The sequence below is a fragment of the Phyllobates terribilis genome, unplaced genomic scaffold, assembly GCF_046119375.1.
Source record: "Phyllobates terribilis strain yellow unplaced genomic scaffold, ASM4611937v1 Scaffold_1__5_contigs__length_1240528914, whole genome shotgun sequence".
Lineage (NCBI taxonomy): Eukaryota > Metazoa > Chordata > Amphibia > Anura > Dendrobatidae > Phyllobates > Phyllobates terribilis.
The window spans coordinates 299,110,190-299,124,394 of NW_027362761.1; positions in this window are offsets into that span (position 1 = coordinate 299,110,190).

Consider the following 14,205-nt stretch of genomic DNA (forward strand, 5'->3'; position numbering starts at 1 on the left):
CCGGTGAAGTGGCAGGCCCAACGACTTCTCTAGAGATGTAAGTCGCTGAGCTGCGGGATGCGAACGGAGGAAGTGAGCACACAGCGACCGTGCCCTCTGCAGAAGGCCATCTAGTCAGGGATAGTGGGCTAAAAATTGCTGGACAACCAGGTTCAACACGTGAGCCATACAAGGCAAGTGTGTGACATTGCCCCGGCGAAGGGCCGCACCCAGGTTTGCAGCATTGTCGCACACGGCCTTCCCTGGTTTCAGGTCCAGTGGAGACAACCATTCATGAAATTGGTTCTCCAGAGCTGACCACAACTCCTCAGCTGTGTGACTCACATTTCCCAAACATTTCAAAGTAAAAACCGCCTGATGACGTTGAGCCCTATTGCCAGCATAGTAAGGAGGTGTGCAGGATCCCTTCTGCACAGTTAGAAAGCTTGTGGCATGACCAGACAGCCTTTGGGTGCAGGTGGAGGACCGAGAGGAGGTTGAGGAGGCAGAAGCAGTGGAGGAACTTTGACATAAAGAGGATTGACGCACAACTCGTGGGGACGGCAAGACTTGGACAGCAGCCCCTTGTCCTGATGTCACAATAGTTACCTAGTGCCCAGTCAACGACATGTAACGCCCCTGTCCGTGCCTACTCGTCCCAGTGTCTGTGGTGAAATGCACCCTGTCACACACAGAGTTTCTCAAAGAAGCGGTGATGTTATGTGCGACATGCTGGTGGAGCGCAGGCACACCTTTCGTTGAGAAGTAGTGCCGACTGGGCATCTGGTACTGGGGCACTGCGACGGACATAAGGTCTTGAAAATCCTCTGTGTCCACCAGGCGGAAAGGCAGCATTTCTGTAGCCAAGAGCTTGCAGATGGTGAAATTCAACCTCTTAACTTTCTCATGTCTAGGAGGAAATGGTCTTTTACTTGTCCACATCTGAGGGACCGAGGGCTGGCTGTTGTGCTTAGACGGGGTTGATAAGGGTGTCCCCGGCAAACTGCCGGTCTGTGAGGAAGATACAGGCGGACATGTTAGGTTGCCTTGATCCAAAGGTGGTGCTATCGATGTCGGACAGCGCTCAACACCAGCTGGTGTTACCACCTCCAAAGAAAATGATGACCTGCCAATCACGCTGGCTGTTGCGGGTAAAGAGGTGGCAGGTCTGCGTCCCAAAACAGGTGTGACTGCTGTCCCCCCAGTCACAGAGGATGAAGAGGCCGCGGATGCACAAGATGTGGCAGACGGTGGTTGGCCCGGCTGGCTAGGCCGCATTGTAGCACAGTGAGCTTCCCACTGCAACTTATGCTTCATGTCCATGTGCCGGTTCATGCATGAAGTACTCAAACTATGTATTTTTTGGCCTCTACTTAGCTTTTGCTGACAAATGTTACAGATAACACGAGTTGGGTCATCTTTATCGATCTGAAAAAATGCCCAGGCTTTGCAAGGCTTAGCACCCATGCGACCTGAAGAGCCACCACGACTTGTGGTGAGAGGCAGAGTTGTGTTTGAGGATGCAGTTGTTGACGTGCTTCCAGTACTACGTCTCTGTCCAGGAAGGCGCAACCTGACCTCGTCGTCACTAGCATTCTCCTCCACCTTCTCTGCTGACCTCATCTCTTGGCTGACTGTGTGTTGACAGTAAGTGGGATCTCCAACCTCATCATCATCACCCTGTGTGTTATCACACCCGTCGTCCTCAGAGCCAACCTGTTCCTGCCCTGACAAAAAACTAAAGTTGTCTCTCCAATCAGGTATTGGAGTCTCATCATCGTCTTCCTCATTGTCTCCACCAACAGGAGTTACAGTTTGGGAATGAGGGTCTAGATTATGGTCAGAACCTTCTGCGTCTGGTCCTGGATCCGACTCATAAAGATTCTGGGCATCAGTGCAGATCATTTCCTCGTCTGGATTCACAGAAGCGCTAGAGCCGACCTCTGATTCCCAGGTTATAGTACGAGTAAACAGCTCTGCAGACTCAACCATCTGTTCTACCTCATACTCAGACGGGCAGCTGGAGATTTGGGAGCTGTGAGGAAGCAAGAGCGATTGGGGTGACACCTCGGAGGACTGGAGTATTTGTGATGTTGAAATTGATGTGGAGGAGAGCCCACTTAAAGGAGCACTTGATATCCGTTGAAGCACCTGCTGTTTTTGTGCCTCATCTGGAATTTGTAGCGATTGGCGTGGCCGTAAGAAAGGCATCTTATCACATTGTCCGCTAAAAGAAGTAGACATTTTAGTTTGGCTGGAAGATGGTCTTTCTTCTGCAGATGTTACTGTTGCTTTAACACCTACCCCACGGACACAACCTTTTTTCCCCTTCCCAACACACCTATTCCCCTTTCCACCAGCAGCAGGCCTTTTTCCACTCATTTTGGTGGTTAACTAATTCACAACTCTGTAGTTGTTTGCACAAAAAAACAATGGATGGGAAACCAGCAGACCTGAGTGGCCAAACTGTGGTATTAGGCCAAAACTATTGGCTGGCTTAGATGCAGAAAAAAATTATATTCAATTTGCAACCTGATGGAGGTCAGTATAGATGGACTAATAGACCAAGTCCCACACACTGCTAGAAGCCCAAATATTTTTTCAGAGCTAGATGCAGAAAAAAATTATATTCAATTTGCAACCTGATGGAGGTCAGTATAGATGGACTAATAGAATAAGTCCCACACACTGCTAGAAGCCCAAATATTTTTTCAGATCTAGATGCAGATAAAAATTATTTTTAATTTGCAACCTGATGGAGGTCAGTATAGATGGATTAATAGACCAAGTCCCACACACTGCTAGAAGCCCAAATATTTTTTCAGAGCTAGATGCAGAAAAAAAATATATTGAATTTGCAACCTGATGGAGGTCAGTATAGATGGACTAATAGACCAAGTCCCACACACTGCTAGAAGCCCAAATATTTTTTCAGAGCTAGATGCAGATAAAAATTATTTTTAATTTGCAACCTGATGGAGGTCAGTATAGATGGACTAATAGAACTAGTCCCACACACTGCTAGAAGCCCAAATATTTTTTCAGAGCTAGATGCAGAAAAAAATTATATTCAATTTGCAACCTGATGGAGGTCAGTATAGATGGACTAATAGAATAAGTCCCACACACTGCTAGAAGCCCAAATATTTTTTCAGATCTAGATGCAGATAAAAAATATTTTTAATTTGCAACCTGATGGAGGTCAGTATAGATGGACTAATAGACCAAGTCCCACAAACTGCTAGAAGCCCAAATATTTTTTCAGAGCTAGATGCAGATAAAAATTATTTTTAATTTGCAACCTGATGGAGGTCAGTATAGATGGACTAATAGACCAAGTCCCACACACTGCTACAAGCCCAAATATTTTTTCAGAGCTAGATGCAGATAAAAATTATTTTTAATTTGCAACCTGATGGAGGTCAGTATAGATGGACTAATAGAATTAGTCCCACACACTGCTAGAAGCCCAAATATTTTTTCAGAACTAGATGCAGAAAACAATTATATTGAATTTGCAACCTGATGGAGGTCAGTATAGATGGACTAATAGAACTAGTCCCACACACTGCTAGAAGCCCAAATATTTTTTCAGAGCTAGATGCAGAAAAAAATTATATTCAATTTGAAACCAGGTGGAGGTCAGTATAGATGGACTAATAGACCAAGTCCCACACACTGCTAGAAGCCCAAATATTTTTTCAGAGCTAGATGCAGATAAAAATTATTTTTAATTTGCAGCCTGATGGAGTTCAGTATAGATGGACTAATAGTCCAAGTCCCACACACTGCTAGAAGTCCAAATATTTTTTCAGAGCTTGATGCAGATAAATATTATTTTTAATTTGCAACCTGATGGAGGTCAGTATAGATGGACTAATAGAACAAGTCCCACACACTGCTAGAAGCCCAAATATTTTTTCAGAGGTAGATGCAGAAAAAAATTATATTGAATTTGCAACCTGTTGGAGGTCAGTATAGATGGACTAATATACCAAGTCTCACACACTGCTAGAAGCCCAAATATTTTTTCAGAGCTAGATGCAGAAAAAAAATTATATTCAATTTGCAACCTGATGGAGGTCAGTATAGATGGACTAATAGAATGATGCTATGCCCAAAAGGTTTTACATCACTAGGTGCAGTAAAAAAATTGGTATTCTTTACACAGGTGGTGTAGCTTGCAACACAGATAGGCTACTCCACTGACTAACACACTCTGCAATAGGATAAAAAGGATTAGCTTTGCTAGATTTAGCCAAATGCTGTGAACAAAACTTGCACAGCACTGGCACAGACCTGCCTGGCAAAAACTGATAGGAACTGATGTAACCTAGTCCTGAAAAGGACTGCAATTACAATTAGTCTTTACTCCCAACCTATCTATTTAAGAGCACATACCTGCCTGATAAAAGTCGTAGGAAATGCTGTAACCTAGTCCTTAAAAGGACTGCAATAACAACTATTCCCTACTCCCAAGCTATCTGTAGATTTGTGCGAAAATTGGCTTGAAATTAACAAGGTATAGCGCACACTGCAACAGCGGTGCCGTCTAACACGCAGCTGCAGCAGTGAGAAAATGGTGGCGACGGGGAAAATGGCTGGGTCTTACAGGGCAAGGACATGTGACATACACTGCCAATGACACATGCCCTTGCTTGTGTGAAAAAAAGCACTTCCCTCCGTGTGTGCGCTGCTGATAGTCTGACTGATTGCACCTCCCCACTGTAAATGCGGGTAAGAGAAAAAAAAATTGAGATCTTCATTATTCCTGCAGAGATCCATCCCCTGCCCCTCCCCCCGCCCCGCTGTACACTCAAACTGCGTATTAACATTAATTTTCATCATTACTGAGAAAAAATCCAGTTATGATTTTGGTGCACGAACAGTTATCGAACATAACCTCGAACAGCCGAATTTTTTTCAAATCGTTCATGTTCGCCGAGCGGCTCTAACACCGCCCAAAACAGCTCGAATTTGAGATTGGTTAACAGTTCGAGTCGAACAACGCTCATCTCTATTCCTCACCCTGATCCTCCTTCCTCCCACCATGCCGAGTACCCAGAGACAACTGATCCCACACTTCGACTCTCTGAAGAGCTCTTCACTTTTCCATTTATAGATTCGGGCCTCTTGCCCGGTCCACTTGAAGCGGGAAAGAGGAGACCGCGTGAAGCGATCCCCAAATATTTGAGCAGCCATGGTCACACAAAGGCGACGGTGGGAAAGTGTCACAAGAGGTGGACGATGATGAGACACAATTGCCAGAAAGTCGGGAGGAGAACCATGGTGCGGAAGTGGAAGACGAAGTGAAGGATGATATAGTATCTAACTCAACCTGGCAGGAGGACATGCAGAGCGAGGACAGCAGCACACAGGGGGAGGGAGGCAGAGCACACCAACAGGCAGGAAGAAGCAGTGTGGTGGCCGCAGACAGAAGGCAGGCAACCGTTCCCCGTAACACCAACACGAAAGAAGTTGTCAGAACAACTGTTAGGTCTTCCCGAGTCTGGTTGTTTTTTAAAGACTCTGCCGATAACCCCAAAAAAGCCATTTGCACCACCTGCCAGGCCAGCATCTGCAGGGGTGGCAAAACTAGCAGCCTGACCACAACCAGCATGATCAGGCACATGGCAGCAAAACACCCCACTTTGTGGGCCGAACCCCAGGGTCCAGGCACAGTGTCTGCTGGTGGCACCATTGCTTCTTCCGCTGTTGTGCATGCAAGCCAATCCCCTGTCCATGGTGCATGTGAAAATGCCTCCTGCCCTGCACCTGTTGTTGCACACTCTCAAGTAGCAGCATCAGGAAGCACCTCCATGTCCTTGTCCTAGCATAGCATTCAGTTGTCCATACCCCAGTCCTTGGAAAGCAAAAGCAAATATCCAGCCAACGCCCCACAGGCCACACTACTAAATCCTCACATTTCTCGACTGCTTGCGCTCAAAATGTTGCCTTTTAGGCTCATGGAGATGGAAGCATTCCGCAACCTGATGGTGGCGGCCGTCCCTCTGTACTCGGTCCCCAGCCGCCACTATTTCTCCCAGTGTGCCGTTGCCACATTACACAAGCACTTGTCCCAAAACATTAGCCATGCCTCAACAACGCAGTTACTGGTAAAGTCCACCTAACCACGGACATGTGGACAAGTGCTTGTGGGTAGGGACCGTACATCTCACTGATGGCACACTGGGTTAACATAGTGGAAGCCCGGACCCAGTCGGACCTTGGGACGGAACACGTCCTCCCAACGCCAAGGATTGCGGGCCCTAGGTCAATCAGGGTTGCCCCCACGGTCTAAAGTTCCTGCACCTCATCCTCCTCAGCCTCCTCCTCCTCTTCAGCCTCCATCTCCAAAATGACCACATCAGTCACAAGCTGGAAGCACTGCAGCACTGCCTCCGCCAAGCGGTAACAGGCTGTGGTGAAGCTAATATGCTTAGGTGAAAAACCGCACAATGCTGAAGAGTTGTGGACAACTCTGAAAGAGCAGGCAGATCTGTGGCTCACACCGCTGAACCTACATCCAGGCATGGTCGTGTGTGACAATGGCCAGAACCTGGTGGCGGCTCTGAGGTGAGGCGAGCTCACACACATACCCTGTGTGGCCCATGTGCTTAACCTCGTGGTTCAGCGGTTTCTCAAGTCCTACCCGGAGCTGCCGGATCTGCTTGTTAAAGAACGCCGCCTGTGTGCCCATTTTTGAAAGTCAGTTACAGCTTCCGCCACCCTTGCAGTGTTTCAGCAGCGTTTGCAGCTTCCGGCTCACAGACTGGTGTGTGATGTCCTTGCGCATTGGAACTCTACACTGCAGATGTTGGGGAGGATTTTTGAGCAGAAGAGGGCAGTTGTTGAGTACCAGCATCAACAAGGCTGTCGGTATTCAGTACAGACTCCACACATAAGACCTCAGGAGTGGACATGGATGTCAGACATATGTACCATCCTCCAAAACTTTGAGGACTCCACCAAGATGGTGAGCGGCGATGACGCCATAATTAGCGTCACCATACCGCTTCTCTGTCTTCTGAAACGCTCTCTGCTCACAATCGAAGAGAATGCATTGCAGGCGGAGCACGATGAGATGGAGCAAGGAACCATACAGGGTGATTACACACAGCCAAACCTCATCTCATCCCAACATGGATTGGGTGACAATGAGGAAGAGGAGGAGGAGGAAGGACAGGAGCTAGTTTCATGCACTATAGACGGTAATACCTGCACAGCTGTCATACCGTCTGTTCAGCGTGGATGGCCAGAGAGGAGGAGGAGGAGGAGAGCTTGGTCAGTCAAACTCTTGGTGAGGACACGGAAGTCTTGCCTGTTAGTAGTCTGGCATACATGACTGAGTTTATGTTACACTGCCTTTCCCATGACCCTCGTGTTCTCAAAATTTTGGGTGACAGGCATTACTGGTTGGTGACACTTCTAGATCCACTCTACAAGGAGTACTTTATATCTGTTATTCCTGAGGCAGACAGGTCTACAAAAATGGGGCTGTACCAGAAGGCCCTTGTTCAGAACTGTTAAAAAGATTCCCATCTGAAAACGCAGGCGGCAGAGGGCACACTTCGTTGGACAACCAAGGAGTATAGGCGAGAGAGACACAACTCCAATCCAGCAGAGGCAGGGGAACACTGTCAAAGTTCTGGGAGAATTTTCTCAGCCACTCCCATTGCACAGGCCCTAAGGCGTGGTGTACTCTCACAAGAAGTGCAAAGTTTTGTGTAGCGTCAGCGTCCCTGCCTCCTGCTAGGCAGGGATGCCGTTCCCCTCACCTCTCCGCTCCATGCCCGGCGTCTTCCTCCCGCTCTGCTGGCAGCGTGCGCTGCTTCCCGGTCACTGTGCTTAGGGCGCGCGCGCGCTCCCTCTCTCTTAAAGGGGCCGCGCAAGCCGTCCTAAGGTGTCCCCGGCCAATGGCCGGAGGACCTCACCATATATAAGGCACCTCCTCCAAAATGGAGGTGCCCGAGCAATGTTGTTGCAAAGCCTATCAACTCTGCTTCAGCCCTCAGGTTCCGTTACCAGATACCTGCCAGTTACCTGCCAGTTTCCTGCTTGATACCTGCCTGATACCTGTCTATCTGCTTGCATTCCTGCGGTCCGACAGTCTGCCTACTAGCACCTGCCAGTCTGTCTATGGATCAGTCTGCCCGCTCACCTGGGAGCGCCCACCTGCTACCTGCCTGCTAGCCTACCTGGAGGCTTAGCCGTCACATGCTGTGATCACCTGCCTGTCCAGAGACTCTTGCCCGCTCACCTGGGAGCGCCCACCTGCTACCTGCCTGCTAGCCTACCTGGAAGCTCTGCTGTCACTGGCTGTGACCACCTGCCTGTCCAGAGACTCTTGCCCGCTCACCTGGTAGCGCTCACCTGCTACCCGCCTGCTAGCCTACCTGGAGGCTTAGCCGTCACTGGCTGTGACCACCTGCCTGTCTAGAGACTCTTGCCCGCTCACCTAGGAGCGCCCACCTGCTTCCTGCCTGCTAGCCTACCTGGAGGCTCTGCCGTCACTTGCTGTGACCACCTGCCTGTCCAGAGACTCTTGCCCGCTCACCTTGGAGCGCTCACCTGCTACCCGCCTGCTAGCCTACCTGGAGGCTTAGCCATCACTTGCTGTGACCACCTGGCTGTCCAGAGACTCTTGCCCGCTCACCTGAGAGTGTCCACCTGCTACCTGCCTGCTAGCCTACCTGGAGGCTCTGCTGTCACTTGCCGTGACCTCCCGCCTGTCAAGAGACTGTTCCCATCACTTGCCGTGTCCGTTCTGTCCTTCTACCCTGAGACTGTTCTTGTCACCTGACGTGTCTACCTTCCCGCCTTCCCTGGGAGCCACCTGCCTCCTTACAAAGACTGCCCCTTTGTATAATTGCTCAGAGGTTCCACCTCCCAGACCCGTTACATTTTGGAAGATGCTCTCTCCTTTCGAATGGGAATTTGTTGTTACTCTATATGTCTTTAAAATCTTAGTGGGTTTTTTCCTAAAATTGGTCAGCCATTGTACTGCACACCCTATAACTGTATAGCAGACCCTCTCCTTTCTAATGGGAACATGTCGTACTCTTTACTGTGGCCCTGCTCTGTGTGTCTTTAAATTCTTAGTGGGGTTTCTCCTAAAATTGGTCAGCCGTTCCACTCACTGCATACCCTATAACTGTATAGCAGACTCTCTCCTTTCTAATGGGAACATGTCGTACCTTGTTACTGTGGCCCTGCTCCATGTGTCTTTAAATTCTTAGTGGGGTTTTTCCTAAAATTGGTCAGTCGTTGGACTCACTGCATACCCTATAACTGTATTATATCCAATCAAGACAAGGAAGTATAAATGCAAATAAAATGTAAGTTTATTCAAAAATTGTTTTAAAAGAATTCTAGTAAAAATACATAGAGGAGAAGTAAAATATGAAGGTACCCACTTTGTTTTATAAGAAAAACATACACAGTTTGTTTTTTGCATTTTTTGGATTTATTAATAAAGCACTAAGCACAAGTCACTATATATATTGGGCTATCTGATGTGTTATACATGAATGTGGCTATATTTATGTCCGTGTTATTATATATACTGATTGTCACTGTGGGCACCTTCATATTTTACTTCTCCTCTATGTATTTTTACTAGAATTCTTTTAAAACAATTTTTGAATAAACTTAAATTTTATTTGCATTTATACTTCCTTGTCTTGATTGTTGAAATGAAGTAATGCGTTTGATAGGCCTCTTCCCTCTTTTTTTGGATTAGTACCTATAACTGTATAGCAGACTCTCTCCTTTCTAATGGGAACATGTCATACTCGTTACTGTGACCCTGCTCTGTGTGTCTTTAAATTCTTAGTGGGGTTTTTCCTAAAATTGATCTGCCGTTGGACTCACTGCATACCCTATAACTGTTAGAACCCTCCTGTTTGTTTTTGCTTCTATCTTGTGTTTTGCGGTCACGTGACCATCTTCCTATATATTCCAGCTTCGCCCTTCTGGCTTTGCTGGACTTCAGTGTTGTTTTGACTGTCTCTCTAGCCAGGTGCTTTTGTGCCTATCTATCTCTAGTTTGCTTGGTCCTCTGGGACCTCTAGTACTTTTGTCAGTTTATCTTTTGCTCTGCAACAACTTCTGTTAGGAGGTGTCCCATTTTTGTCCCAGTCCTTAGTTCTTTTAGGGACCGCTACCTTTCTCTATAGGTCTCCTTTCAGACTAGCCGAGGACGAAGGCGGGTCTGTTCACAAGGAACAGGTTGCCCGCTACAACTTAGGGACTCAGCTTAGTCTTACTGTAGGGACAGCTCTCCCCATCTTTCCCTAGTTTATGTTGCAGATCATAACAGTAAGTCCAGCCCAAACAAAAACTTTAAGGAAAGAAATCCGGGGATCAGTATGGTTTCTGTTCAAGATTTTGCTCAACGCCAGCAGGGATTGTCTCTGGAAGTGTCCGAGCTCCGGCAACACGTGAGTAGCTGTTCTGGAGCGCATTTTGTCGAACCCAAGGTAGGACTCCCTGGTATTTTTTATGGTAAACAACAAGATTTTTTTTCCTTTAAAAATGCTTGTTTATTATATTTTCATTTGAGACCAAGGTCCTCTGGGAATGAATCACAGCGCATTGGGTTTATCATGTCACTTTTGCGCAAGGAACCACAGGCGTGGGCCTTTTCTCTCCAACCTAATGATCCGTGTTTTAGGTCAGTGGAGGATTTTTTTTCTGCTATGGGGCTATTGTATGACGATCCTGATCGAGTCTCATCTGTTGAGACAGAACTGAGGCGTTTGAATCAGACGTCAGGTGATGTTGAAAATTATTGTACACACTTCAGAAGGAGGTCCTCCGAAGTGAAATGGAATGATTCGGCATTAAAATATTTTTTTCTTGCTGGTCTAAGTGAAAGGGTTAAGGATCTGTTGATCGCATTTCCTGCACCTGAGACCTTGCAGGAAGCCATGCAATTAGCTATACGTGTGGACAGGAGACTGCGTGCCAGGGTTAATGATGAAAAAATTCCTGCAATGGCAGCTCCTAGTTCCCAGAGGGTCTGCTCGGACGGCGGAGAACTGATGGAGGTTGGGGCAATGTCACTCCGCTCTCAGGGAAGAGACCACAGGTTTTCCAAGGGATTGTGTTTTATTGTGGTAAAACTGACCATTTGATTAAGAACTGTGAGCTTCGCTTAAGTAAAGAAAAAAAAAAGGTCAGTTACGCCCGTATTGCTTGTTTGAGCTCAAAGGAAGTTATTTCATTCCGGGAGTACCTCATTGCAGGAAGATTTGATTGAATTTCAGGTATTTGTGGATTGTGGTTCAACACTTAATGTGATTGATAAGGGGTCTTTGGAAAAAACTTAAATTGGAATCCAAACCTTTGTCATCACCTATTTCTGTGATTGCAATTGATAACACTCCTTTGAAATGTATTACTCACAAGGTTGCTGCATTTCCCCTCACTATCAATGGCATTCACCAAGAAAATTTGGATTTGGTGGTATTAAATAATTTACCCTCTCCAGTCTTTTTAGGTTTGCCTTTGTTAAAACTGCACAATCCTTTACTGGACTGGTCTACTAATGAGATTAAGTCTTGGAGTCCTAAGTGCTATGATAAATGTTGTAATGGTCGCATTGCGGCTGTGGAAAAAGGGGAATTACCTGTACCTATTCAGGATTTTTGGAAGGTTTTTTCAGAGGAGGAGTCGCAAGTTTTACCTCCTCAAAGGGACTATGATTGCACCATTGAGTTTGTTCCTGGAGCTACTCTTCCCAAGAGTCGCTTATTTAATCTGACTATCCCTGAAAGAAAGGCCTTGGAGGAATACATACAGACGAGCTTGGCTGCTGGTCACATTAGACCTTCTAAGTCGCCTGTGGCCGTTGGATTTTTCTTTGTTAAAAAAAGGACGGCGGTTTACGTCCATGTCTGGACTTTCGTGAAATGAATAAGATTACCGTACGCAATTCCTACACATTGCCGTTAATTCCTGACTTGTTTAACCAGTTAGTGGGGGCCAAGTGGTTCTCTAAAATTGATCTCCGGGGGGCATACAATTTGTTACAAGTGAAGGAGGGTGATGAATGGAAAATTGCTTTTAACACTCCGGTAGGTCATTTTGAGAATCTGGTGATGCCTTTTGGTCTTACCAATGCACCCGCGTTTTTTCAGAACCTTATTAATGACATCCTGAGACCTTTGATTGGTAAGAATGTGGTTGTGTATTTGGATGACTTTCTGATTTATTCACCAGATCTGTAGTCCCATTGGCAGAGCGTACGTGAGGTGTTGCAGTTATTGAGTGATAATTCACTTTTTGCTAAGCTGGAGAAATGTGAGTTCGCTGTGCAGAGAATACGTCTTTTGGGCTACATTATCTCCAGCGAGGCCTTTGAGATGGACCCGGTGAAGGTTCAGGCTGTGCTGGAATTTTTGAGACTAAGAGACTTATCAGTCGCAGTTTTTGGTGGCCTGGGTGGCAGAAGGAAGTCATCAAGTGGGTGTGTCAATGTACGGTGTGTGCTAGGTCAAAGGCTTCACATACCCCTGCTGCAGGGTTGCTTTGGCCTCTGGAGGTTCCTAGTGTGCCTGGGACGCATCTGGCAATGGATTTTATTACTGACCTTCCTGTGTCCGAGGGTTTCACGGTCATCTGGGTGGTCGTAGACCGTGTTAGCAAGATGTGTCATTTGGTTCCATTCACTAAGCTACCCTGCGCTAAGACACTCGCTAAGGCATTTGTTAAGGAAATTGTCAGGCTCCATGGTGTTCCCGCCGACATTGTTTCTGATAGAGGACCTCAGTTTGTGGCTCGCTTTTGGCGTGCTTTTTGTGACAGGTTGGGAGTCCATTTGTCATTTTCGTCTGGTTATCATCCTGAGTCTAATGGACAGACTGAAAGAAAGAACCAGGATGTTGAACAGTTTTTGCGTTGTTTTGTGGCAGACAATCAAGAGGGGTGGTCTGAGTTTCTGCCACTCACAGAATTTGCTCTTAACATCCATACATCCTCCTCTGCTGGGTGTTCTCCTTTTTTTTGTTGTACTGGGAGACATCCGTCTTTTAGTTCGTTCTCCAAATTGGGGTCGGAGGTGTCGGAGGAGGAGAATTTTTACGGTGATTTGGAGAGAGTTTGGACTAATGTACGTTGTAACCTTCAAGAGGCTAACAAGAAGTCCAAGAAGCATTTTAACAGGAAACGTAAAGAGGTTTTGTTTACTGTTGGTGACATAGTTTGGTTGTCCTCAAAGAATCTGCGGTTGAGGATTCCCTCTAAAAAATTGGGTCCGAAGTTTGTGGGGCCATTTAACGTGCTTCAGGTGGTCAACCAGTCTGCTGTTAGGTTGGAGGTTCCCACCTACTGGAAGATTAATCCTGTGTTTCATGTTTCCTTGTTGAAAAAGATTGATGTATCTGATAGGGAGGCCACTGTCACAGTTCCTCCGGTGGTGGAAGGCAGCGAATATGAAATTTCTCGTATCCTGTATTCCAGAGGGCATAGAGGGAGATTGCAGTATCTCGTCACTTGGAAAGGTTTCGGTCCCGAGGATAACTCCTGGGTAAAGGCGGATGATTTCTCTGCCCCTAGACTTGTCAGAGCTTTCCACAGGAGATTTCCGGATAGGCCTGGGCCTGGAGGATCCGGAGGATCCTCATAAAAGAGGGGGTATTGTTAGAACCCTCCTGTTTGTTTATGTTTCTATCTTGTGTTTTGTGGTCACGTGACCATCTTCCCATATATTCCAGCTCCGCCCTTCTGGCTTTGCTGGACTTCAGTGTTGTTTTGACTGTCTCTCTAGCCAGGTGCTTTTGTGCCTATCTATCTCTAGTTTGCTTGGTCCTCTGGGACCTCTAGTACTTTTGTCAGTTTATCTTTTGCTCTGCAACAACTTCTGTTAGGAGGTGTCCCATTTTTGTCCCAGTCCTTAGTTCTTTTAGGGACCGCTCCCTTTCTCTATAGGTCTCCGTTCAGACTAGCCAAGGACGAAGGCGGGTCTGTTCACAAGGAACAGGTTGCCCGCTACAACTTAGGGACTCAGCTTAGTCTTACTGTAGGGACAGCTCTCCCCATCTTTCCCTAGTTTATGTTGCAGATCATAACAATAACTGTATAGCAGACCCTCTCCTTTCTAATGGGAACATGTCGTACTCGTTACTCTGGCCCTGCTATGTGTGTCTTTAAATTCTTAGTGTGGTTTTTCCTAAAATTGGTCAGCCGTTGGACTCACTGCATACCCTATAACTGTATAGCAGA